At 46.2% G+C, this 26,228-nt stretch overlaps 1 long non-coding RNA gene across 15 annotated transcripts; it reads right to left on the bottom strand.

The window, feature by feature from the left end:
- Window positions 1-5,147: 5,147 nt before the first annotated feature.
- Window positions 5,148-26,202, bottom strand: LOC107199996. 15 transcript variants are annotated; one of them, XR_004496196.1, is made up of 7 exons: window positions 25,312-26,201; window positions 24,834-25,036; window positions 24,495-24,561; window positions 22,277-24,216; window positions 9,118-9,242; window positions 7,459-7,588; window positions 5,148-5,305 (listed from the first exon to the last, which is right to left on the bottom strand). It is a non-coding gene; the product is annotated as an uncharacterized LOC107199996 (long non-coding RNA). The 15 variants fall into 15 exon arrangements; XR_004496197.1 differs by lacking the exon at window positions 5,148-5,305 and adding an exon at window positions 5,312-6,197; XR_004496195.1 differs by lacking the exons at window positions 5,148-5,305; window positions 7,459-7,588; window positions 9,118-9,242 and adding an exon at window positions 13,275-19,963 and having other exon boundaries at window positions 20,674-22,735; window positions 23,553-23,621; window positions 24,092-24,216; window positions 25,312-26,196.
- Window positions 26,203-26,228: the final 26 nt, after the last annotated feature.

Below are 26,228 nucleotides of genomic sequence, written 5' to 3'. Positions count from 1 at the left end.
GGCTGCACCCCCAGCTGTGCCTCACTTCTCTGAAACACAGAGCAAATTCCAGCAAAGCCATGAAGATCCCTTCCCAGCAGGCCAGCACAGCGGGCGCCTGAGGCAGTTTTGCAGTTCAGCCAGTTAATGCATTATGGTCATTAAGGTTTGGGACATGAACATCCTGTCTGAGGCTGACAGTGTGAATGACAAGTCAGCCAGGAAATGGAGAGCCAGTCCTGAGCCATCAGGAGAACATAAGTGTATGGCAAACACTGGCATCGCTGATGCTGCACTATTCTGGACTGGGCCCCCAGGAATTCAGCTCGTTTGAACCTGGAGTGATAATGTGACCGATCTCCTTCCCCTGCCTGTCAGCTCCTCCTCCAGAGGGGAAGGTGCTATGAGGGATAAACCCACAAGAAGCTGGATGGATTTCCTGCAGGCCCCCAGTGCTGACTGCAGGTGACACAGCTCATGGCCCATGGAAGGCCAGCCAGAGAGAGGGGCCAGCTCTCTGTGCTGCAGTCACACCGACCCTCACCGGTGCTGTCTGTGCTTTCTGGGATGCTAATGGGAAATTCCATTTTCTTGGAATGATAATGAGGAAGCCTAAACCCTTCTCTGCCCTTAAAAGCTGCCCTTAAAAGTTACACCTGAGACATTGGCAGAGAAATTCAAGGTGGCTGACTGCCTTGCTCCTGCTCCTATTCCCTGGCTAAAGAATGGAATTCAGTCTGTAAGGCTGCCAGGTTTGACTTAAGCTCATGTAAGAGATCTTTTAATTGAAATGTTCAGTTAAAGCATTTATTATTCAAACAGGGAACTTCAAGATGTAATTAAAATCTTATACAAAATCACAGATATTTTTGAGGGTGTGTAAGCTGAATTTGGAAAAGACTCCACATCACAAATGGAGCAAAAACTACATCACACTCTCCCTAACAAGGTTCCTGGAATAAATTAAAGAATCAGTTAAGAATTCTTCACGATGAAATAAAATGTCCTTGAGAGATGAGCCAGATGACCTTCGCTCAATTCAAGAAAGGTCTGTTACACTCTGATGATACATTTTTCTTTTACTTGCAAGTCCTGCAGAATTGACTCTGATACTGGTTTTTTGTAACATGATCTTCTTTAAATACGTCTTTTCTATCATGTGTTGTGTGCTAAGGCTTTCAGTTGTGTCATAGACTGAAACCCCTTGTTATAAGACCATATGCATCTAACAATAAAAAAACAAAACCCACCAAAATAACAAATGGAGAAGTTATCAGACTCACTAATGCAATTTCAGTGGTGTGTTACAGCAAGAAATAAAATCTATGTTTAAAAAATGAGAATGTTGCTTATGTTGTTGATGAAGAACAAAGTATTTTTGTAGTTACTTAAGAGCTAGTGTTGAAAAGTATTTGACACCCACCTTCAGCTGCCTCTCTGAGAAGAGCCTGATATGCTGTGCTGAGGTCTGACTATTCTGTAGCTGAAGATGGAGTACTGAGAGAAGGGCGTGTTGTTTCTCAGAATTCTCAGAAAATGCAGAATTATATGAGAGAAGAGGAAAACCTCTCAAGAAATGCTTCTGCTGTTGATAATGGTAGCAAATGATGTGCTGGGCTCTACAGGGCATAGCAAACACAGGCCCTGGGGGCTGATGCTCTCAGCTGTAGTTCAGTGCACCTGCAGAATTCCTCCAGAGGCTGAACACGATGCTGAAGTTCATTTCTCTGACTACAACTGCCTGGCAGCTCCCTCTGCTATGTGTAACCTCAGTGGAGAAATGTCCAGAGTCTCAAGTACTAAAGCCTCGGTGCCTGCAAATGAACACTGTTGGCAGTTCAAACTGAAACTTCATTTTCTGTATTCAATAATGAATTCTAGCGCTTTTGGTAGAGCAGCAACATGTTTTCTATCCGGAACACCCAAAATCTTTCTTTTTGCCTTGCTTATAGGAAAGCATCATTATCTGTCTCATGACAGCAAGTGTCTGGTGTGGTAGGTCATGGTCTAGAAGGGTGTCAGGCTCCACATTTCAACACTACATCCAGCCTAATGGAGTAGTTTTGAGCCCAAAGACCCCTGGACAGTAGTCCTCAGCATTGAACCATAGAAGAGGCCATGGTGCTGAACTGTAAAGCATCTAACCTTTGGACTTTGTACTGTAAATGGAAAAGGCAGAGCAGGAGCGTCCCCTCCACCTGTCCCCAGGAGCAGGTTTCAAGATGCTGGGTAGTGGTAATCCCTGTGGCCCCCTCTAAAGCCAACAGAAGAGAATGGGTCCCTCTACATGGGTCACTAATGCTGCATGCAACAGACACAGGGATCTCCTGGAGATGCCCTTCCCTCCTGTGATGGGCAAGTGAAGCTATGTTTTTGATGGCTGAAGTCAGAGGAGCTGCCCCTCTGCATCTTGCTCATGCCTGCTCTGTTTTGTGTGTGCAGCCTTGTCCACTGGCCTTTGGCCCCACCTCAGTGCCAGGCTCGGTGTGTTTAAAGGTCCCTGTCCCTGTCCCGGGAGCAGCTGCAGCAGTGCCCTGCAGCTGGTGTGCATGAGGCGCTCCAGAAGGGCACCCTCTGCAGGGCTGGAGATGACACTCCGAGGAGCAGGGAGATTCTTAACCCTGTTGTTCTTAGAACAAATTCCCTTGCTGCCAAGCAGTGGGGAAAGCAGCTCCTGCAAAATCCTCCAGGTTTCTTTCAATTCTGTCCTTTTGTGGCTGAAGCAGGAGGGCAGGGCTGGTGCCTGCAGTGACCCTTGTGCCTACAAGACAACCCAGGGCCCCAAGAAGCTGTTTATTGCCAAAATCATAATCTCTGGATAAAACAGAGGAGCTGTGCAGACAATAAACCTTTGATTCAACCTGTCATACATGCAAATCCAAATGCTGCTGAGAGTAAGTATTCAAGCAGAATATTCAGGAAACCTGCAAATGGGACCTGGACACATTTTTCTTATTAATTCAAAGCTGGCTGCAGCATGTTGGTGCTACCTGCATGGAGTGGTGCTTGCCAGGACACCGACCTCCTCTCCTCTGTGAAATGAAGGGAAGGAGCCCTGTTGCCCCAGGCAGTTCCCACACAGGCAGGACAGGCCAGGTACAGAGGCTGGTCCTTGCACTGTGCTGTGCCGAATCCCAGGCAGGGAATTGGCTGTTTCTGAAATCAGCACAGGCCTTGCTGTTGTCTTTCAGAAAAACTGTGTTGGAAGCTCAACAGGGTAGAAAGTATGTGCTGCAGATGGAGATCAAAAGCATCAGGACAAAAGTTGTAGTTTACACTGCAGGATAAGATTTACAGTCCTGATTTTTCTTTCCCAGGAGGACTGGGCTATCCTATGCATCTCTTTATGTAGTTTCTCAATCAGAAAAGTGATGCAGCTGAAAACCAAGCTGTATTTTCTGCAGTGAGGTCCCTGATTGCAAGGGCATGAGGCTCAGCACCAGTACTGGGGGCCCACCCTTTGTGATCACAGTCCTTTAGGGAACACAGCCTGCATGCAGAGCCTGATCCTGCAAATTTGCAACAGCCACATGCAGTACTCAGCTGCTCCATCCCATGGAGGAAAGCCATATTTTGTTTGAGCATTTATGATCTAAACCAGACTGATTCATCCATGAGCCACTCCTGTGTGAAGCAGAGGTCACTCACTGCTGGATCCTGTCCTGCATACACTCTACTCCTGCATAAGATATAAATTGAGGCTAAAAATGTTTACAGTTTTTTCTATTCTTGAAAAGAAACTAGGTTAGGCAATAAAAAAACACTTTGCTTCATCATTTTTTTTTCCCAAAAGGAAAGAGAAAGGTGAACTTTCTCTTTATAAGCAATACATATGAAGGGTTTTCGTAAAAGAGTTTCTCTCATTCTCCTGTTGTGTTGTTAGTTAATGAAAACAACATGCTGGTGAGATCTCTTAACATTTGCTGCAGGATTATGATTTTGGGGGCATGCTGCAATAACCAGGATGAGCTGGAGGCAGAAGCCGTGAGAGGTTTGTAGGGAAACAACCCTTACATTGTATCAGAACAAGTTTAGATCATAAATGTTGGGCATAGCATCTCTTGGTGCATTTTCACTTGATAATCTCTCCATGATACATAGCCAGGATCCTGGGTGAATAAACTGAATTTTACAGTGTTTGCCATCTCCTACCAGCTCAGTTGCAGGAAAGGGGATGGGAAAGGGAGAGTGGAGGATTAATTTGTTTCCATTGCCCTTCACAGTACTTCACACACTGAGGTGCCCAGACTCGAGCACCTCTTCCAGAAACAACACAGGATTGTTCCCACCTGCCCTCATCAAAAACCAAAACTCTGGCATTGCCTGCAAGTGAGGGGGTTGCTGCTTGTCGAGATGAACCATGGTAACTGAAAAGAAGGTAGTCTCTAGGGGTTCTTAATATTCCTAAATTCCTGAAGTACATGTGCAGTGAGATAAAAAAAGCCTAATTCATTTTGCATTTGAATAAGTCCTTTGGTGAAGAACTTTCATTTCACCATCAAGAAGACTGGCAACAGCTGCCAAATCGATGTCAGTATGGCAAAAATTTAGTGGCACCTCTCACCTGAGAGCAAGACAGTCTGAGAAATTGCTTTGAAAAAACACTGCCAGAGGGAAAGGTACAATCCAGACATTGTTTTTCATGCTTTATAAACATGATGATATAGCAGCTTCAGCAGTTGATGTTAGGATTGCAGCTGCTTGGCTGATGCTGTGCTAAGCTTCCATGACCTTGGGCAAGAAGCACTGTCCTGAACAGTACCTGTGGGGGGCACGAGGAGGGGCCACATCTCCTGTCCAGCTGCTGGCATGGCAGAAGTGAATGTCCCAGCTCCTGCAGCCCCTCTGCTCCCCTCACCAGCTGTCAACCACCATATCCCCTGAGAGACACTTGTGGATGCTGAGGCTGTGGCAGAGGCCCTGGGAGGCTGCCACAGAGTGCTCCTTCACCACCAAGAGCAGCAGTTGTCCTTCCACACTGAGGTTTGCTGAAATGGGCACGCTCATGTTGGGGTTAAATCCCAGCCTTTTGGGTGTTAGCAATAATTTACACTGCTGAAAAGGAGACTCGTGAGATCATCTGAAGTTGCCTTTTGTGAGAGTTTAAAACTACACTGTCTGGGATGTGATGAATACTGCTCACAAAGACTCAGGCGACCACCCAGGAGTTAATATGATTAAGATCATTTATTCCTTTTGTAATTCTAAGAAAGCTTTCAGGTTCATCAAGTGAGTGGCTTCTGTTCCTTTTATCCTGAGATGGCTACACCTACTAGTGCTTGCTGTGTGTCACTTTGACAAAACACATTTTCTGTGCCTTATTTACCTGAAAAAAAAATCCAGATTATTATAAACATTTCTATTCACATCAAAAGCATTTTTATTTTGCAAGCATTTCTTTGTTATTTCCTTTGCTACTGAACCACAGCTGCTGAGAGGGATGCTGGCATGTTGCTCAGCCTTCCTGCCCACCGCTGCTGAACCAGTGGGGTTTCCATTCCTGCACAGGGATCAGCTCCACCATCAGTGGCCCAGGGACACGGGCAGACTCAGAATAACCCCTGGACCATCCAAGCTGGAAGCTTCAGCCCCAGGAGAGTCAGGGAGAGATGCAGAATCTGATGTCCCAGAATTGGTCTGCCCAGGTTTCCCCATGGATGTGTGGGGTGACTATCCCTTCTGCCCAACCATAAGCATTGATGACCAGAGATGAGAGACAGACACCAAAGTCTCAGCAAGGAGCCAGGAGGAGGAGCGAGAGCCAACAGCATCCAGCACCTGCTGAGCTGCAGCTCCTGTGTCTGCTGGGCACTGATGCAGCTGGGCAGGGGCAGCAGGAGAAGTGTTGCTGGTGGGTGACACCAGCCTGAGCACGTCCTGGGAGACACAGCACCTCAGTGCTCAGTGCTGTGATGCTGGGACATGCCTGACATCTGGAGAAACAGAGGAGACCAGAAACTCCTTTTCAAGGTGAGAGCCAGCTCTGGTCAGCCCTGGAAAGAACATGGTAACATGGCTGCTGGGCCTCTCCTGCAGAGCTGAGCTGCAGTGAAACAGGACATGGCCATGGCACACGGGTACAGGTGCCACTGCACGGCAGCAAAGTGGCATCTGGCCTTGCAGTGTGATTCCACTGTTCACTGTGGGGTATGTTCTGGGCTCCTTTTTCTTATTCTGCTAATAGGACATTTGTTTGCAGTTGTCTCTCTGTGAAGACCCTGCAGTCAGTCACACAAGATGTTACATAAATCAGTTACTAATTTCTTCAGTGACTGAAATACCAGCCGGCCCCCGGAATGGCTCAGCTAAAGAAGCAAACCTGGCGGGGGTGAGAGGAGGGGACAAGAAACCCCCCGCAAGCCCAGCAGAGCGTGGGATGCAGGCAGCAGTGGCAGCTAAGCTGAGAACAGGGTTTGCTCCTGCCCAACAGAAGGCAAAATTAACCCATCCATCATGTTTTCAGCACAGCTGTGAGCCTGCATGCACCTTGGCATCGATGCCAAGCTGCTCCCTGCACCAGTGCACCACTCTCTTGCCTCCTGCCTGGGAAAGCTTCTTTGGTTCTCGCTGCAGTGACCAGATAAATTTCTCAGTCTTTCAGATCCAAACAAGGTAAGCAGGCTGCAACCTGCCTGGGCAGAGGCAATGCCACCTCCTGTCCTTGGGGAGGAACAACCCCAGGCACCAGCACAAGCTGGGGTCTGGGGTCAGATGGCTGAGAAGCACAGGGCTGCTCACAGTAGCCTTCTGCCTCCTTTCATTCTTTCCTTCTTAAGTGATTTGTTTTATAAAGCATTAATTTCTCAGCCCATGCCCTCAACAGTTTGATATTGCTAAGCAATACCCTCTGGCAGGAGGCTGCTCCCAGTGAGCATGGAATATCAATATGGTGGGGCCTTGGAGCTGGGAAATCCAGCCTGTGCCTCTGCAGGTCAAAGAAATCAGACTGGGAGCACTGGGGATGCAGGATGGTGAGGCCTCAGCAGCCCAGAGAATCTGAGATAAAGTCTTTTGGCTGGCAACATCTCACTGCTGGAGGTCATCCCACTTGTGCTGGGAGCCTTGTGCTGTCCTCATCCCTGCCAGGTTTGTGCATGGTCTCAGTAGTAGGGTGGGATTTTTGCCAGGGGTCCCACCCAACTCACGTAGCCCTGTGACAGCCTGACAAGGGTTCTCCTGGGTATCTGCAGCATCAGAGGCTGACTAATAACAGAGTAATCATACAAGCTAATTACAGGGTTACTTTTGCCCACTACAATAAAGTGCTACCTCATAATTAAAAATAAAGAAAATGGCAATCCTAATTATTAGGCTTTCATTAAGCTGACAGAGGTATGTATATATGGCACCGCAAGGACTGTTCTTGTGACCTGCTCTCAGTCCCCACCCACTCCTGCCCATGACACTCCTAGGGAAGCCCAGAGCAATTTCTCCCACTGAAAGCAGGGTGTGAGTAATGCATCTCCATGTAGACCTTACCAAATGTCACATAGATTGGAGGATCAAGAGGAACCTGCCCTTGAGTATTCCTCAAACTTCAATGCCTGCTGTAATCCGACCTGCAGCCTGCTCTGATACTCAACCATTGGCCACCTTAGCAGCTCATGCCCTGCAATTTTAACATAACCATAAATTACACCATGTTTCATGTCTTCACATCCACATGGAAAACAATCAAATTTGTGCTTAAAATAATGCAGCAAATACACTGTGTTGCTCTTTCCAGCTTTCCCAAGCAGCCTTACCCCTGGCATGCTGGGCAAGGAAGAGCTGTGTGGGCTGTCTCAGGCTGCCTCTGTCAAAGTGCCAGGTACAGGCAACTTCTCTGGAGGTAGGAGGGCTTACAAGCCTAGCACCTGTAAGTCTTGCTCCCACTAATAAATGAAGTGACAAAATATTGTGTTAAGAAAAAGTTAGCACTTTGGTGCTGTTTGTAAGGCAGCACAGAAGAGATACCAGGTTATTCCTATTCAGCAAACTCACATTAAGATGCTCCCATTATAGGAAAGACTTTCACAAGGTCTGTCCCTACCTTTCCTTTGCAAGACAGGACTCTAGCCAAAGACTTTAATGTTTCAGATGTAAGCTGAGCTGAGGGAGTGCTGCTGCAGTCAGAGGTCAGGATGTGAAGGACAAAAATTTGGTTCTCAGAGGCCTCTCAGTCTGGGCATCAGTGGATTTTCCCATATTAATGAGCCTCTTCAGGTGTGCATACAGGTCCCATTCACCCAAACAGGCAGCACTTCCCACCAGCAATGCCTTCAATTTCAACATTGGACGAAACATACCAGAGCTCCCTGCTGAAGAGAAGTGTATCCCAGCCCTCAGTCTATAACAAAGGGAATCTGATACCATCTCAACAGACAAGGTCAGACCTGCAGAGGCAACTCTGCTTTCTGGGAGCTGAGCTGAGCTCCTGAGGTTAGAGTAGCCCCATGGTTTTGCACCATAACCAAGCAGCTCTGGGGTCTGTTTGCCACGGGCACTGAAAACAGCCAAGCAGACCTGAAACTGCTGCAGCACTGCCTTTGCCACTGTGCAGGTTGGAATGCTGAAAAAGAGGAATCAAAGTGATGAAGCATAAATGTCTGAGAACCAGGGAGAACTGAGATATGTTCCCAAGGCCAGCACCCCGTGGGGTGACTGCGCTTCACTGACCCTGCCCCTCCGCACCTGGTCCCTATTCCTTCCTGCCCAAGGCCAACCCTGCCCAACCCTGATGCTTTTGTGCTGTCTACTTAGAAGCAGCCAGGAACAGCTTACTCCATGTGTCTGAGGCCGTGACTGAGGAGCACCCTGACCTGAACACTCTGTGCTCAGGTACTCAGAGTGCATGGATATGTTACCTGAGCCAGCTTTCCTTTTCTTCCTTATTAATCAGCACTAAATGATTGATTTGGCCTCACCCTCCCCCCCTCCACCCCCCCCCCCCCCCCCCCCATGTGGAAGAAGAGAGGCAGCATCACTCTTGATGGAGCACATGTATTTATTTGCCTTCAGAAAGCCACCAGCATCCTTTTGAACATAGCCAGGTAGATTACCCAGCACAAAAAGGAATTATGTAAGAGAGATGAAGTTGCCATGTGCCTGCCCATCACTCCAGTACCTCTGCTTGGAGCAAGACCAACAGCAACGTACCCAAGTGCTGCTCAGGTGCGGTGCCCAGCTGCTGTCAGGAGCCCTGAAACCCTCTTCTCCTTGTGCCACACCGAGACTTCCCTCAGAGCATTTCACACATACCAGTTTTTTCCTTTGTCCTTCACCTAGGGATGCAAGAGATCAGGAGCAAAAAATGGTGTGGGGGACTTGGTATCTTTAGCAGGGGCTGGAGGTAGCACTGGGGAGATCAGCAGGCATCTGGCTACCCCAGGGAACAGGACAGGGTTGGGCCGGAGGGGGTTGTGGAAGGAAGCAGTGGTTTTCATCAGCAGCAGGAGGGGAAATCCAGCAAGACAGCTGCTTCATCAGTGCTGGAGCCTCCCAGGGGCCACATTGTCTTGCTAAAAAAGGAGCTCATGTGCTGGGATAGTAAAAAATTGAGGTTATTTAGTCACTGGTCACAAGCTGATGGTGGAGTTACGAGCATGAACACAGTGATTCCCCAGCAGTCACAGCACAGTGCCTGCAGGACAGGCTGTCTGTTCCCACACACCTCATTCCCTCTCATCCCCAGCAGTGTGGTGGTACAGGAGACATGCAGTGGTGGACCACAGCAGGTGGTAATGTCAACATCAGCCTCTCCTCTGCCTGCACCTAGCCCAAATGCAGCCCAGGGGCAGGATGCCCTGCAAGCAGCAGCATCACCTGGCAGCCTGCAGAGAGAGGGGCTGTGCTCTGGGGATATGCCTGGAGAACATGTCTGAGGGGATGGACTGGTGAAAGCAGGTTGAGGCTTTTTGATTCAGTTATTCCTATCCAACTGGGAGCAATCTTGGACATTCCTTTATGGCACCACATGGTTTAAAGGAGAAGCTGTCCTCAAGAGTAATCATTTTGCACAGAGAAAAGAGCAGTCTCCTGCCCTGTGCCACAAGAAAGTGGATGGCAGGAGACCCAAGAGATGTAACTTCCCCTGGGCAGAAGGGCAGTGCTGCCAGGAAAACGAAGTGAATTTAAAAGCCTGGTGACATCCTTCCTTTCCTCCATTGAAGGTTGCAGGACACGGCCATTTGGAGATCAGCAAAGGGAGATCAGCATTTAAGGACGACCTTTCCTGTTCTGCTGTTACCTTCTAAAACCTTTAAAGGGTGTGAAGCAACAGGAAGGAAGCCAGAGAACCAGTAAACGCAGTGAGATCTGTGCGCCGTTAATTTGTTACTCACAGAAAGGGGATGAAAATCAACTGTTTAAAAAGTGGAGGCTGAAGGAGAACTCAGGAAAGGAGCAGTCAGCTTTTTGAACAAAAAAATAAGCTCCTCTGGATTGCTGTGGTCACCTGCATGCGAGACATCACAGGGCAACAAGTTAGGAGAGACAGCTTTCTTAAATTCCCTTTTTTGTTACACACCCTAAATGTGGCTTTCCACCCCATATTGTTTTGGGGTGACAAGCTGCCTAGGTCTGCAGGGAGGATTCTGACACTGCTGGGAGAAAGGTCCTCTCAGGATATAGGCTTGTAACCAACAGCTTGAATTCAGCCTATCAAGTAAATACAGGTTGGATTCAGGCTGGAGTAATAGCTGTACAGGTGAAATAGGAGAGGTGACCAGACCCACACAGCTTGAACTTCAGGGAAGCAGAGCCCGTCTTCCCACATTCAGTCCTGAGATACAGTGAAGTGGAAACTAGCAGAAAATTTTGGACATGAATCAGATGTTTACAGGAACATATGCAATTTTTGAGATCCCAGCTTCCGGATCAAGCTCCTCTGTAAATTACAGTTCTGCTTTTCAAAAGACAAGGTAGGCAGTATTAATTAGCCAAAAAGTTCTTGCACTAGTCTTTTGTAAATAGTGTTATAGGGCTATAATTTTCCATTCAGCTCTCCAGGCAAGCTCTTGCAGATAGGATCTCGTTCCCTTCTGGATTGTTACTGGATTTCAGAGAAATGTTTCAAACCTTGTTGCTGTCAGAGAAACTAATGACTAGACAGGTCTACCTGGCAGGTTCTGTCATTTAGCACACAAAGCACTCCAACCTTGGTCCTGCAAAGGGACAAAAAAGCACACGAAGATTCCCACAGAAGTCAGTATAAGGAGCCAGTAACCTCTGGATCAGGCCACCAACAGTGCACAAAGGAGGAGCCATCAAATGGCAAATACTGCCCTCTCTGGATGTGGTTCTTCAGACTGATGAAGTGGTGAGTCATGGTCAGTTCGCAGTCTCTACACCTCTGCTCTGTGACACTGGATTTCACTGAATATGTTTTAAGTTTCTCTCACATGTGCCTCACCCTCCTTGTTTACAGAAATTAGTGAGACATTTAATTAACAATAAAAAGAAAGCTTCTTATTAAGGTAAGGAAACCATGACAAAGCAAGATATTTCAGTGGTAAAAACAAATACAGCTTGCTTAGCAGAACAGCTATCCTATTATCTTATCCACATGGCACATGCAAGGGAAATTATAAATAGCGGCAGTAGTAGTGCCTGGGAGTTGCATCTTGGCACCAGTACCTCTGGTCACCTCCTTCAGGCTCCAAGAGGTTAACTGTGACATAGAAGGCAGGGCACAGCTAGAAAATCCCTGTCAGCCCTCTGCCCCCTGCTCAGGCAAGGCAGGCCCCAGGCTGAGCACTTCTGGAGGATGCAGCAGGCAGGCTACCACCAACCTGATCCTGGTCAAAACAGCAGTGGAGAACAAGGCTCTTCTGAGAAACACAGATTTTCCTGGTGCAATATCTGAAATGCACAGGGGGAGAGAAGGAGAAGGTAACTGTTTTTAACTGGTTGAACTAACACTTGAGATAATGGAATAGAAATGTAGCCTTAGGTGTGATCATCCCTGCTCACAGCAGGGAGAAAGCCTTTGTACCACCACTAGGATAGTGGACTAAAGAATGGTAGGAGGGGAGCCAGCGAAGCCAGGAGACCCTCTTTGGGCTGGCTCTCACACCAAAGCTGGAAACAGAGATTACCAACTATTCATTCATTTTGGGACAACTTTGTTAAGGGTGCCAACTACATTCATGGAGAATAGTGAAGGAAACAGCCTGAGCACCATTCTGTTGCTTACATATTTTTTCAAAGACATTGAGAGACATGGGTGTACATGAGCACTTAATTGCAAAACCCTCATGGTAAGGGACAGACAAAGATCCAGACCCAGCTTAGTATTCTTGAGTGGTTCCCACTTCCTTTTGGGTTTCACACTAGCACACTTCACTGGCAGCATGAAGAGCACATTAGTCACATTAGATGGTTCAGATAATGGCCAATTTGGAGCAATTTAGGAACTTTGGTAATCTGAAATGTGTTACATTGTGTAGGGTCAAGCCAAGCTCAGCATATGGGATAGAACTTAAGATATAATGAAGAATTTTTTTATGGTGAGGGTAGCAAAACACTAGAACAGTTGTGCAGAGATGTAATGGATGTCCCATCCTTGGAAATATTCAAGATCAGCTTGGAGTTCTGAGAAACCTCCCTATACTTGAAGATGTCCCTGTCTCTGGCAGCAGGGTTGGACAAGATTATTATAAGAGGCTCCTTCTAACACAACCTATTCTATGATTCTATTCTATGACTAACTTGCTAACTTGCCTGCCTCAGATCTGTATTTAGTCCAGATACTCACGCCTGGCTTCACAACCAAGCCAAACTTTGTCTCCACCACCTGTGTGAAGGTCATAAGGAGGTAGGTGTGATACCTACTGGTTTTCAGTCTGGGAATCATCCCCAGGTGGAGATTCAAAACACAATCCAGTTCATGAGCAGCACATGGAGGCAGAATGTGCTCCAGCACCTTGATGAGGCATGGGACATTCTACACCAAATAAGACCAAGCTGGGACCCCTCTGCTTCCAGTTTGCCTTTCAGGCTGATTTCATTAGTGACTGAGAAGAAAAACTCTTGCATAATCTCCATACTAACAATATGGAATGCTTAAAAAGTATGGCTGTGGCTTAAAACAAGTTGTGGCTTAAAACAATCTGTCTGGTAGCTGTTTGCAGGAGAAGGACTGGGACACGGGAAACTGTCAGGCTCTAGAGAACAGGTGATTCATGTTCAGCAATCACAACCTGGCCACAAACTTCTGTGTGAGCAGAGAATGGGGCAGCAACCAAGGGTCTTCAAATGGTCCAAGCAAACAGCTAGGGATCTGTCAGGAGGCTAAGCAAGAAACAATACAATAATTAAAGAAATTTTTTTTTACTTTTTTATTCACTTCCTCAGAGAACAGGAAACTCTTGGATAGGACTCTTGCTCTGACCATTTTGCAAAGGGGGAAAAGGGGGATGAAGAGAAGCAATTTGCAGATGCATGTGTTGTGAACAGTGGGGGAAAGGGGAGCCGCAGAGTGCCTCACCACCAGCAGCAGGCCTGGCAGTGAGAGGTTCACCCACACAGGCAGCTGGGTTCAACTGGGTTCACTTTTCCCCATGGCTCTTCAGCTGGCATCAAGCATTTCTTGCAGGTAGCTCAGAGGTGCTTGGAGATGGCCCAAATCTATGGCCTGCCTGCACAATGTGCTAGCAGCCTGTTGTCTTAGGCAGGACACAGCATTTCCAGGCCATCTCCTTCCCCCCATTTTCTTCCCTCACAGCACAGGCAAGAGACAGCAGTGTGGAAGGAGCACAGGGTGCTGGCTGCTTGGACTTGCTCTGCTTAGGTAACAGTAAACTCTTCCCTTCAGGGAAGGGAGTTGCACAACCAGTTGTGTGTTCCTGCCTTCCGCAGTTTTTCACCATACAACCCTGCTGTCTGACAAGCCAAGCAATACATGTCAGGGCTCCTGTTTGCTCCCTGGCAGTGGGAATTAGTGGTACATTCTGGCTATAAAAAAAAATGGTTTTCATGTGGACCCAGCAATAAGAACAAAGATGGAAAGGGGATAGGCAGGAAAATTGAAGAGCAGAGATGAGCGGCAGGTACAGGTAACTGGACATTGGGTAATTCATGGAGGCAAATCCCTTTCCAAGGGAACAAAATGCAGAAAAGAAAGCCTTTCAATTTGTTGCTCCAGTCCCAAAATGGGACTGGAGCACCAAACTGCGCCATACTGTAGCATTTGGCTACAGTAGCAGAAGGCTTCATCTATGAAGGTGGAGCAAACATAAAATTATACAGAAAATCAGGGAAGCCAAAGCTAATTAGCAGCAGAATTTTCTGTGATCTGTTTTGAGACACTCATACCTTCCTGGGTTGATCCTTCTGGAGCAGAATACAGGATTGTTTTCACTCTCAAAATGACAGAATCACTCAGAAACTGAGAATGAAGAGACATGGGAAGGCACCCCTGTTTTTCTGTTTCACATTCTTCACAGAATCACTTCACAGAATGGGTAAGGTTGGAAGGGACCACTGGAAATCATCTGCTTCCACCTCCCTGCATGAGCTGGGTCTCAAGTGCTCATTACTCAGGATTGTGTCCAGGTAGCTTTTGAGTCATTCCAGAAGGAGATTCCACAGCCCCTCTAGTCAGCCTGTTCCAGTGCTTTGTCACCCTCACAGTAAGGCTGTTCTTCCTCATGTTCAGTCAGAACTTACTGTGTACCAGTTTCTTCTTGCTACCTCTTGTCCTATCGTTCAGCACCACCAGGAAGAGCCTGGCTGCATCCTTTTGATACTCTCCTTCTCCAGCCTAAAGAGGCCCAGCTCCTTCAGCCCCTCCTCAAAACTGAGGTGCTCCAAACCCCTATTCAATTGAACTAGATGATCTCCAGAGGCCACTTCCAATGCTAACCAACCTCATGACCCTGTGAATCATCTTCATTGCCCTCTGCTGGACCCTCTCCAGTATTTCCTTGTCCTTCTTGAACTGGAAATCTAAGAACTGAACACAGAACTTCAGGTGAGGCTTCACCAAGGCTGAGCAGAGGTACAGCAGGATCACCTCCCTCAACTTCCTGGCACCCTTATCCTAATGCACTCCAGGATAACTTTGGTTTTCTTGGCCACAAGGGCACTGCTGGCTCACGGGCAGCTTGTTGTCCACCAGGACCCCCAATGCAAAGACTTCCTCCTTGATTTGGGAAATTTTTGGATAAAAAAACAGCAACGTCTTGGTTGTGCCCTGGGGAAGAAATTGAAGCTGTTAAGTCTGAGCTGTCCAGCCAGCTCTTATGAAGATAGAGAGGGAATTGCTTTTATGTAAAACAGCTGAACAAGTGACAACTTATTTTTGAAGACCAGTAAGCTGGCTGCAGCAGCACTGTTACAGGAAGCAGAGACTGTTGTTAACCTCCTTTTCACTCCATCGAAGCTGTGTCGCTGCCATGCAAAGCTGGCTGCAACCCTGAGGAGCACAGGGACTGCTGAACACCCAGCATGAACCCCATGGGGCAGTGATGTCAGAAAAGACATGGAGGAGTTAGAACTCCCCCATCTCTCCCTGCCAAGCTATGCTAGCTGGCATCAGTTCCCTTGGGCTTTGTTCTTTGCCAACATGATATGGAAGGTGATTTTGGATCACTGTGCTCACTGTTTGCTGCAGATCCCTTGAGAGACTGCCAATGTGCAGCAGTGATACCTGCTTATTCATGCCCATGCAGAATACCACAGGCAGAGAAAACAAAAACATCAGCAGCAGAGCTGAATAGTGCAGCTGGGTGAAACAGACTTGTTCTTACAGAGAAAAATACTTGGAAAACCCCCCTAGCCAATTAGAAGAAACCAGTCTACATCCATGAGTAAGTCAGATCCTTGTGATGATCAAAGACCTTTTTTTGCCCCTCCAAATCCAAGTGCACATTCATAAAGACTTTCACACTCAAGGTCACTGAAGTACCTGAACATCCCTTGTCTTAGTAGGGGCATCTGACCTGTTGAAGGCCTTCACACCTCGCACGCAATAGGCACAGTCTAGGCTGAGAGCAGCAGAAAACAGCAGCAGCAGATTCCCACTAGGTGAAGATCTGCACTGTGATGCCCATCCCTATGCTGGCTGGACATCCCCTCTGGTGCTGCATGCTCAGGTCAGTGTCATGTTTGGCAAAAGTACTGTGCACCTCTGTGCCACAAAGCACATTGCTTATGTCATTCTCTGGCACCCTGCAACAGCCAGAGGCATTTGCTACTTTTCTGAGCTCTGAATTTATTTTCAGTCTGCATTTCATAAAGGCAAGAGACTTGTATAATCCCAAGGCCTGATTGCCTGTTTTTTCCCCCAGTATTACTAGGTAACCTTGACCAAATTTGACCAAGATGCCTCAAAGACAGCGGAGTTCTGATAAATTTACTGAAAATTGGTAGCTGGCAGCAGCCCTGCCCATGGAAGGAAGGCTGAGCTCACCTGGTAGGAACGTGGTCTGGTGGCCACTCAGCAGATGCCCCAGCCACCCCTCAGCACGTGGGTTGGCCATGCCCCTGCCTGCCTCTGGCCCAACAGCAGCATCACTGGCAATGAGATTTCATGGGCCAGGCAGCTCAGTAGAGCTGCATTTTGGGAACCTGGTTTTATCCATTCCAGTGCTCCACAGCTTGTTTCCTGATGCTTTCAAAAACTGGCAGCTTGCAGTATATGAAAAGGCCATTCTTTTTTTCTACATTTATATATTTATTTAGGTCATTTTTGCAATGACATTTTTAGTAGGTTTTCTATTTAATTTTCCCTTTTGTTTTGGGTTTCACTGTGCTCATTCTACTGTAGTTAAGAATCACCAGCCTTGTAATGTTCATCTTTCATCTTAAGCAGGTATGTTTAGAGTATTGCTTGTCCACAGGCCTTTGCCACATCCTCAGTGGATGACAGCTAACATCCTTTGCTTATTCAGAGGGTCCTGTCACTTGTACCAACAGAGCAAGTGCAGATCTGGGGGGAAGGCAGCATCTAAGTGTTGTAGGAACGAGGATGGAAGGGTTTGCCCCAGAGCAACTCAGGATGCTCCCCAGACTATGCAGGCCAATCAAAGAGAGTATCAGAGATGTTTCTGAAGCTGTTTTGCGTGAAGTCTACAGTGCTGGGCTAGATGTAATTCCCTCCATGCTCCATTTCTTCCAGTCCCCTTTTGGATGGATTATACACAGCCCTGGTGACATGCTTTACCCTTCCCTTCTCCTCTCAGTCATCAGCTATAAGATGATGTGTTGCATATACGTAAAACCTTACAAAAGGAAGGCATTGTAAAATCATGGCTCAAGCCTATTACTTCAGCTAAGTAGAAAAGGACTGTGGGAAAGGGACTCACCTGAATTAGAGGTAGAAAAATAAGCTACATAACTATCACGTGTTCACATGGTAGTGTATAGTGGTAGGTTGAATTATATTTGTTATGATTTAAAACTATGTAACTGATAAAGGCCTAACTGCTTTAAAAGGCCTATTTTTGCAATACAGTGGTTCTCCTTTGCATTTGGCTGGGGACACTGCATCACTACGGACCCTTCCTCACAACTGCGGAGCAGAGCTCATGCTGCACCATAAAACACCCCTGGCACCCAGTCCTGGCCAAGGTGGAGCAAGGCTAATGCTGCAATGAACCACTGGTAGCTCACTTCTCTGGGCCCAGTCACCAGGGTCTGCCTCTTTTACTGCATCTACCAAACACATCAGCCTCAGAGAGGAAGCTCTCACCAGGCATTCATCATGAGGCTCTCCAGTGAGTTTGCATGGGAACAACACAACATCATAACTAAGGGTTTGGGATTTCTCACTACAACACCCATAAGCTAGGCAGCTGCATGCAACGTATGGATGGACATCGAGGTAAGGATGCTTAGAGCAGGATGAACATTTCTAGAAACAGAAAAGTACCAAAATGTTCAGATGCCTCTAAGCCACCCACAAGCAGGCAGCATGTACTGCAGGCTACAGCGGCCAGTGCTTTTGCTCTGCTCCTCTGCAGGGATGGCTGAGACTCAAGCAGTTCCAGTTCAACACATGCTTCAAAATAACAGTCCAATTGCTTCAGCTTCTCAAAGACAGTGAATTGTCATCTTGCCTAGGAAGGGTGGGAAATTTGTATATTGTTATATATTTTGCTAATTTTTGCTTTACCTGGCATTTTATTACCTTCCCCTTGGGGCTGCAGGTAACTGGACAGGTTTGACTGCCTTGCACCAGGGGAAGCAGAGTCACTCTTAGCTAGGATGAAAATAGCACCAGCTGCTGAGGGGCCAAGGACCACCCCCAGATGGGTCCTTTGGCTTTGTGGTTATCTTGGTTGGCAGGAGAGTTCCTGCTCCACTTCCAGCCCAGTGCTCCTCTTCCTCTGCCCACTGACTTTCTTTCTTGGCAGACTTATACAAAGCCCAAGTGGAAAGGTGCAAAACTGGCAAGAGGGATGGAGGCAGTTCTAGGAGTATAAATTGATGACCTTACACAACAAAAAAAATATGAATGTGTTTTATCTAACACCAACAATGTGACAGCAGTGGGAGAAGTATTCGGGTCTTCAGAGAGAGCCAGGTGCTTAGCCAGAGACACATCTATTTTCCACACCAGTTGGGCCCCGCCCTTCTGTGAGGACAAAAGGGACATGAGCCAAACATGTTGGACATTTAATCCTGCCCTAGACACCTCTTACAGTTCTTAGTGAAATCTCCCTTATTCTGGACAGTCATTGAAATCCTCTTTCAATCCCCAGCCCCAGGATCTGAAGCCCCTCATGACACATTTCTCTCTTCAGTCCTTTCACCATTACTCATCCCTTAGATGTCCCCTTCCCTTCTGCTCTCCCCCTTTTTTAGGCAAAACAGGGTGACCAAAATTAAATATTTCTCCAGAATTGTGCTGCAAATGACATAATTCCACAGGAGGCCATAAGGTCATTTAGTATTTTATCAGCACTGCAATAGTTTCCCTTTGTCTCTGGGCCACACACCCTGCTACCATCTTGTGTCTCTGTCTCTGGGAGCAGATCTAAATCACTAAAACATCCCAAATTAGCTCAGTGCAAAGAATAAAAACCAACCCTGCAGCCAGCCAGCCCTTAAAAGGGAAGTGATCAGGACAGCATGGGCTGGAGAATGGATAAAAGCTCTGGGTACAAGCGAAGAAGAGAGCAGGAAAGGGGAATGGTTCTTCTCTCAGTGGCAACAAGTCCCTGGGTACATTCAGCAGATGATGGAACCACAGTCAGTCAGTGCCCTCTAAAGGATGGCCAGGCAGGGCCATACTCTCAGTCTGCAAAAACACCAAGTTTGGCCACAATGGGTCCCAAATGTAACCCCAAGTACTTTAGAAGCCAGAGACCACAAAACATACCTCAACAGAACAGTTATCACAGTATGTAACAACGGCAGCACACTTCTCCCCACCTCATACAGGTAAAAGCTGTATTGCAGGGCAGTGGCTGATGGCTAGTCACATCCCCTTGAGCTGAGACAAGAACTTTGCTGTGGTGTCAGAAGTGGAGGGGGGAACAGCATCAGCTTTAGCCACAGAACCCATGTTATGCTATGGGCAAGCGGTCTGGCTCCTTTCACAAGTAAGGCCCACAGTTTAGCAACACAATAAATTGAACTGCAATGTCCTAAAATTGGATTAAAGGCATTTACTGAAATAAATTCCTCACAATGGAACACATTTGTCCAAACATTTGTTTGTTTAACTTACATGAGCAGAGTTTCATGGCACTTCCTATGTAGAATCTTAGAATGTCCCGAGTTGGAAGGGACCCACAAGAATCACTTATGCACAAGAGTGCAGGCCAACCCCTGGCTCTGCACAGGACCTTGGAGGTTTTATGGTCTGTTTCTTTTTGTTCTCCATCTGCCCCTTTATCCTCCATGTCACCAGCTCCCTTCAATCACAGAATCTTTCAATCCTGTTTGCATCTTCTCTCTGCAATTTGCACGTCTGTTCCTGCCTCAGATCTCAGGTCGTGTGTCCAACTCCAAAACATGCTTGCCCAGACCCTCCTGCCACTGATGCAAAGTCACACTGGAAATGGGAGCACAGAACAGAAATTGGGCTGGCAGGGGGAAAAGGGAGCTTGGCAAACAAATCCACAAGATCCTTGGGTGGGTGTACAGCATTGTGAAGCCAATACATATTGACCACCATGAGGTGTGAGAGCTCAATCAAGCCAGCAGAGGGACAACAAAATCTCATTCAAGTATGTGTCTCCGTGCCCTGCACCCTCCTTCCTCAGTAAGCATCCTTCCCACGCCACACTGCCCCTGCCCAGACTGACCCCAGTGCTCAGCATCAGTCTGCAGGAGGCACACAGCCCAGCCCTGCCACCTACTCTGCCTCTCTGCCCTCCTTCAGTTTCACACATGCCTGTGAATCACATTCTACTTCAGTTTTATTTTGACTTTTCCTCTGTGTACTTGGTTTTCAGATGGTTGGTCCCTGCAGTTTTCTTTGGCTCACCGTGTGAACTGGTATAATTAATCACAGGTTGGCAGGGCCTGCAGGGCTGCACTAGAGGAGCTGCAGGCTGGTGTCTCAGACCAGCAGGATTGCAGCACTGGGTTAGGAGATCACAGGCTACTGATTGAAAGGTGGCAGGACCATAATAAAATGGTCAAAGAGCCTGGACTGAGACCTATGAGAAAATTTCAGGGCAGACATTACCCATGGACCACAGAAATTTGTCCTGTATATGGGTAAATCTCAAGTCACAGTGAACAGCTGAAGGACTTTACCTGTTGAAACTGACCAAAGCATCCTTTGCTATTTGGTCCTTCTGGTTCTCCTGGCAATTGAATGACCTGCAGCTGGTGCAGTGAAAGTTCATGTATTCTCTCAAGCAACACACTCTTATGGTATTACCATCAACCTTTTGTAAAGGGAATAGCTACACAAAATCCCCACAACATGAAAGGCCTGGCACTTCACCATGCACAAGGTGTGCACATAGCACAGCAATAGCAGCTTCCTCTGGAACAGGGAATCACAGATTGGCGCATGTTGGCACAGGAATCACTATCCTGTACACGAGCTAATTCAGCAGTGCCCATCTGAAGCAGATTATCTGCTCATGCCAGAAGTCACTCCAGTCCGACCTACTCTCTGAGTCAGCACCACAGACCAGAACACTTTCAAATGTACACCCTGGAAAAGCAGCATGGCTCTGTTAGGGGGAAAAAAAAAAAAAAGTAACAAAGAAAGAAAAGAAAAAAAAACAACAAAAGAAAAAATATTCTGCAATTCCACTGGGGATAGAATGAGAAGGAACTGCAAAAATAGAAACTTGGGTCAGCCATTAGAAAAATGTTTTCCAAGTTAAGGAGAGTAAGGCCCCAGAACAGACTGTCTTAGAGAAGACTGAGCTGGCAACCTTAGAGGATGTATATGAAAAAGCTTGAAACATCTCAGCTGGGATAGCGTTCTCACCTGGGGAGAGAACGGAGTAGGATACTTACTATGCTTTCTTCCTGTCTCTTCCCTACACCATCTCCCCCACCTCCTCCCCAAAATTCTGCATCTTTAACAGTCTACAAGCTAGGTGCTTGAATAGAAATATGGCAATAATTTTGTCTCTCAAGTACACATTTAACAGTCACTGTGTTGCACTTAAGAGGACCTAGCATCTATTGTGCTGCTCAGGAACAGCAGCACAATACCCAAATGTTTTTGATTAAAGTACTTCAGGTCTTCAGGAAGCAATACTGCAGCTACTGGTGAAGGGAACAAGCCTCAGAGTTAACCAGCTCTGATTGTAGCTAATAAAAGGCAGAGGGAAACACCAACCTGGTTTTCACAATACCTTGATTTGGTGGTTTCTTAGTGAGGAGGGCAGACTGTATCAGGCAGAGTGAAATGAAGCAGAGGATGTGGCTGAGAGAAGGTGCTGTACTAGGGACAAGTATGGAACAGAATGAAGCTCACTCATGGGAAGGAAGAAGGGGTGAGAGAGCACTGTCAGAAGACCCAGAGCAGCAGAGTTTGTCCTCAGTGCAGTCAGTGACAGCTGGGCATGGACTTGCCCTGCTCCTGCATCTCACTATTCCTCTCCTCCAGACAGAGCCTTCACAGAACAGCTTCTTGCCCAGCCCCAGCTCTAGTACCTCTTCCTCTGCCCATCCATCTTTCCAATCCTAGTAGTACATCCCAAGGCTCAATAATTAACTAGTTCTTGAAGTGAGGAGAGGAAGACAAAGCATATTTGAGGCAATATTCCTGACCAAATTTGGTTCAGTACATTCCTATTTCCTCAGCTGCACTTGGCATTGGGGAAAACAATCCCACTGCACAAACCTGTTGCTTTGTTTGCTTCAGGCACATTACAAAGTAATTAACTATTACCTTTCCCACGTCATGACTGCTTGAGAATGACACTTCTTTCCCTGTTCTGTTGCCAAAATTATTTCTCCTTCACAAGTTCAGTAAACAGACATACAGTTCTTTGTATGAATGAAGAACAGTCCCAAAAACAAGCAAGCAAAATTGCTTCTGCCCACATTCAAGAAGACTCAAAATACAGATCTCTGAGGTCTTGACATGTATTTTTTTCCCCACTTTTTTTTTTTAAAAGGAATTACTCAGAACTTGGGTTTGGCTGGGCTCAAAAGATTATCTAGCACTGAAAAGACTATCTGGACTAAGTAGGCTACCAAAAGCAAACAGTGTTATCAGTCAGGCACTTAGTTTAAAGAAACTGGCACTCCCCTTCAAAAGGTACGTGTTCTTCCTTATCTCTTTAACACAGACCATCAAGGTTTTAGCTTTCACAGTTCCATTTTAGCACATGGCAGTGCCCTGTAGCTGAACAGAAAAGGAAAATGCTGAGATGTGAAAATGATGGAGCAGTTCTTGAACTCAGAAACAGTGTCTGTATTCTAAACAATAAGACCTTAATTATCAGCTCTGTTAATTAAAAAAAAATCTTCAACATTAGCACTTTACAGATACTATTTAAAAATGCTTCCTGTGGCTAACTATAAAGCTGGGGAAACAATAAAACCTTTTTTACTATCAGGCTGTGTTAATTAAAAGAAAATCTTCAATACTGGCACTTTACAGATACTATTTAAAAATGCTTCCTGTGGCTATCTATAAAGATGGGTTTGCATACTGTCCAACAGTTTACTACAATCTATCATGTATCAAAAGGTCATAATTTCTAGGCAAGAGAGAAAATGTATTGAAGTCTGAATTAATTTCAATAACTTCCCTATTTCCATTATAGCCTAGAATAAAAACCAATTGCACCTACAAATCATAATACCACTGGAACACAATAAAAATCTTGTATCTGCTTAGAGCTTTATGTTACAAAGGATCTTTATTTAACTTGGGTAGAGCTTATGCTTAGAAATAATGTATCTGTGAACACTGAAATATTTCTCAATTGCTGTCATTGAAAAACATTGTGTACACTTTACTTTTTTTCCCATTTGTTAGTTCTATGAACATCGAGCTGAAAGGAGGCAACACATCCAGGTAACTTATCTGGATTGAAAAAATACTTAAAAGATTTATTATTAAAGAATTATTGCCCCTCATTCAATTGCTATTTGACTGCAGTTCCCTGAAACTGACAAGGAAACACCAAGCTATATATTGTAGCTAAATCTCAAACCTGGGGTTTCAAAGAAGTAGTTTCTGCTAAGAAGGCCAACTTCCAGGCCCAGCCACCCACATGCAGCACCTGCAAGGACAGGACACACACCAGGTCTGGGCAATAAGCGCAGCTGACGACACAGGCTCTCCACAGCAACTTTTATCAGACACCACATAGAACTCAAGAGAGGCAAATCTAAAATGGATCTTGAAAAGACCCAGATGAGAATATCAGGTAGTACTCAACAAGGGCTCACTCTCCTGCCAGGAGACCTCCCAGACCCCAAATTGCACTCAGGGCTCTGGACTGCAGTTCTGGTGGGCAATCAGCAGAAACAAGCACACAAACATCCAGGTCCCTTGCAAGGTTCAATCCTAAATCTCTAAGATAATTTTGCAGCACCAGAATCTAAAATTTAATGCAAATTCTGTGCCTCAAGCATAAAAGCATCCTTTCCTGTTGCCTTAAAACACTTAGGTCGCATCTTGAAAAGTCAGTTTGTTACAGAAGGAGAACGAGATACTTGTTTTGGGCATCATCAGAAGGGCTATACCTACCTCCTACTGTGACAAGGCCTTTATCTAACGTATTTGCTGCTTTGAGGAGGGCAGTGGAAGGAATAGACAGTAAAACTTCTATTAAGCTAGATCCTTGTTTCAGGTCAAAGCCAAAGGAATGCAATCTATGAGGACAAGACCCAAGAATATATTATTTTGCTGAAAAAGCAAACACTAGACAAGTTTATTCAGAATGCCACAGTGCTTTTAAACAATAATTTGAACTCTTTTGGATATCCATAAAAGGCTGAGAGTGCATTTTTACTGCCTTAATCACATTTAGTGTTAGAAAATTCTGAAATCATACCGTGTTAAGAGACAAGATCTCCAGAAAGTCCCTCTCTGTGCTGAGCAAAACTTGCAAATTTGATTCCTTAAATTGGGTTAAAGAGACATATCTTACCATGCTCTAGACTCTATCTTGCCATTGTTCAGGAGTGCCAAGGGTAGAAACAGAGCAACGTAACTCACTAGAAAGAGTAGGAACATGCCAAGGGAAGAAAAAACATATATTAATATGACTAAGTGCCAATAACAGAAAAGTGTGAAAGAAGAAGCAAGTACAAAAAAAAGACAGTTTGGAGAAAGGAGTCATGGTGAAGAACAGAACCATGTAAGGAAAGGAGAGACCAGAAACAGTACATAGTACATCCTAGGGAGGGCATTATAAACCATTATTTAAATGAGAGAAATTTTATTTTTCTCTAAAAATCACCATCTAAATTTTAACAACACATCACACCTCACTGTAAGACACTGCTGATGCTGGCCATCTGCTGTACTCAGCTGACAGAAGCCACCACTGCCATCTCAGGATGTGTTCATTTGTCAGCTGCTTCAGATTCCAGTCATTACCTCAGTTTAAAGCCAGGGCAGGGTGGAGGCTGAACAAAGACGTCACATTTTGCCATGGGGAGATGCCAGCTCTGCCGTGGGTTTGGTCACCTACAACAAAAGGCAGTGAAACTGCAGCAGCTGCTGCGTGCAAGTGGAATCTTCACACTTGACAGCAAAATTCCACAAGTACTCCCCCCTACGGCTTTACTTAAACCCATAATGGCAAATACTAGTCAAAGAAAAATAAAATATCATCCAAAATATAAAACAAGAAAACTAAGCAAGATGTAAAACTGCAGACCTTTCTTTTTCTTTATATTGAAACTGTGTGAACAGTAAGACGACAGTAAGAAAAACAACATTAAATATAAAAGAGCAATTACCTCCAAGACTTCTGCAAATCCATGATATGGCTTCCTGCATTACACTTTCATTAATGTTTAGTGTTTAGTCCAAGGGCAAGTACTTGTACATTTGTTTAGCAGGAATGAAGTACAATTTATTTGATTCTATTATTTTGTGAGACTCTGAAACATGACTGATTAGCTGGTAATAAAAAGCCTCATAGAATTCTAATTGATAGGAAAATATATTGCTTTCTCACAAAAGGATTAATGGTTTTTTTAGATTCGAAACAAAACCCAACACCTAAGAATAAAACAAGGTTTTCCAAACTCCACAGGATTGCTTTGGTGTTTAAGGAAGTACTAGAGGCAGCACTTTGTGCCCCGGTGTAATTGACATGGTGGTGTTCACTCAAGGGTTGGACCCCAAGATCTCGCAGGCCTTTTCCAACCTAATTCGTTCTGTGATTCTGTGTACGATCCTCCCTGAGAAATTCTGTATATGGCACAAGTCACGACACTGAGTTAGCAGGTTTCCAAAGGCAGTTTGGAATGTGGCCTTACACCACCTCCCCAAACTGCCCGGGATGACGGTGGTCACCTCACCCACCCACAAAGCTGCAAGATGCCCAGTCAACTCCCAACGCCCTTCTACCGACAGCACGAACTTCTTTAGCGTAAAACACAGCGATAAAACACCCCTAACTTTAGGAGCGACCAGAGGAGAGCCGAAATGCTAACCCCGCTTTATTCCCGGCCTAATGACAATATTCCTCCGGGATCCGCACCTCCAAACTTTCCTCCGCCGCCGCCCCACCCGCCACAGCGCACGCGCGAGCCCCGCCCCCTTCCGGCCCCGAGCGCGCGACCTCCCAGCGGCCAACGGCGGGTGGGGCGCGCGGAGCTCGCGAGGGAGCCGCTAACGCCCCGCCCCGCGCCGCTAACGCCAGCCGTTG

The sequence above is a fragment of the Parus major genome, chromosome 2 (assembly GCF_001522545.3).
Source record: "Parus major isolate Abel chromosome 2, Parus_major1.1, whole genome shotgun sequence".
NCBI lineage: Eukaryota > Metazoa > Chordata > Aves > Passeriformes > Paridae > Parus > Parus major.
The sequence above is the reverse complement of the archived record's forward strand: the minus strand, read 5'-3'. Positions and strand labels throughout refer to the sequence as shown.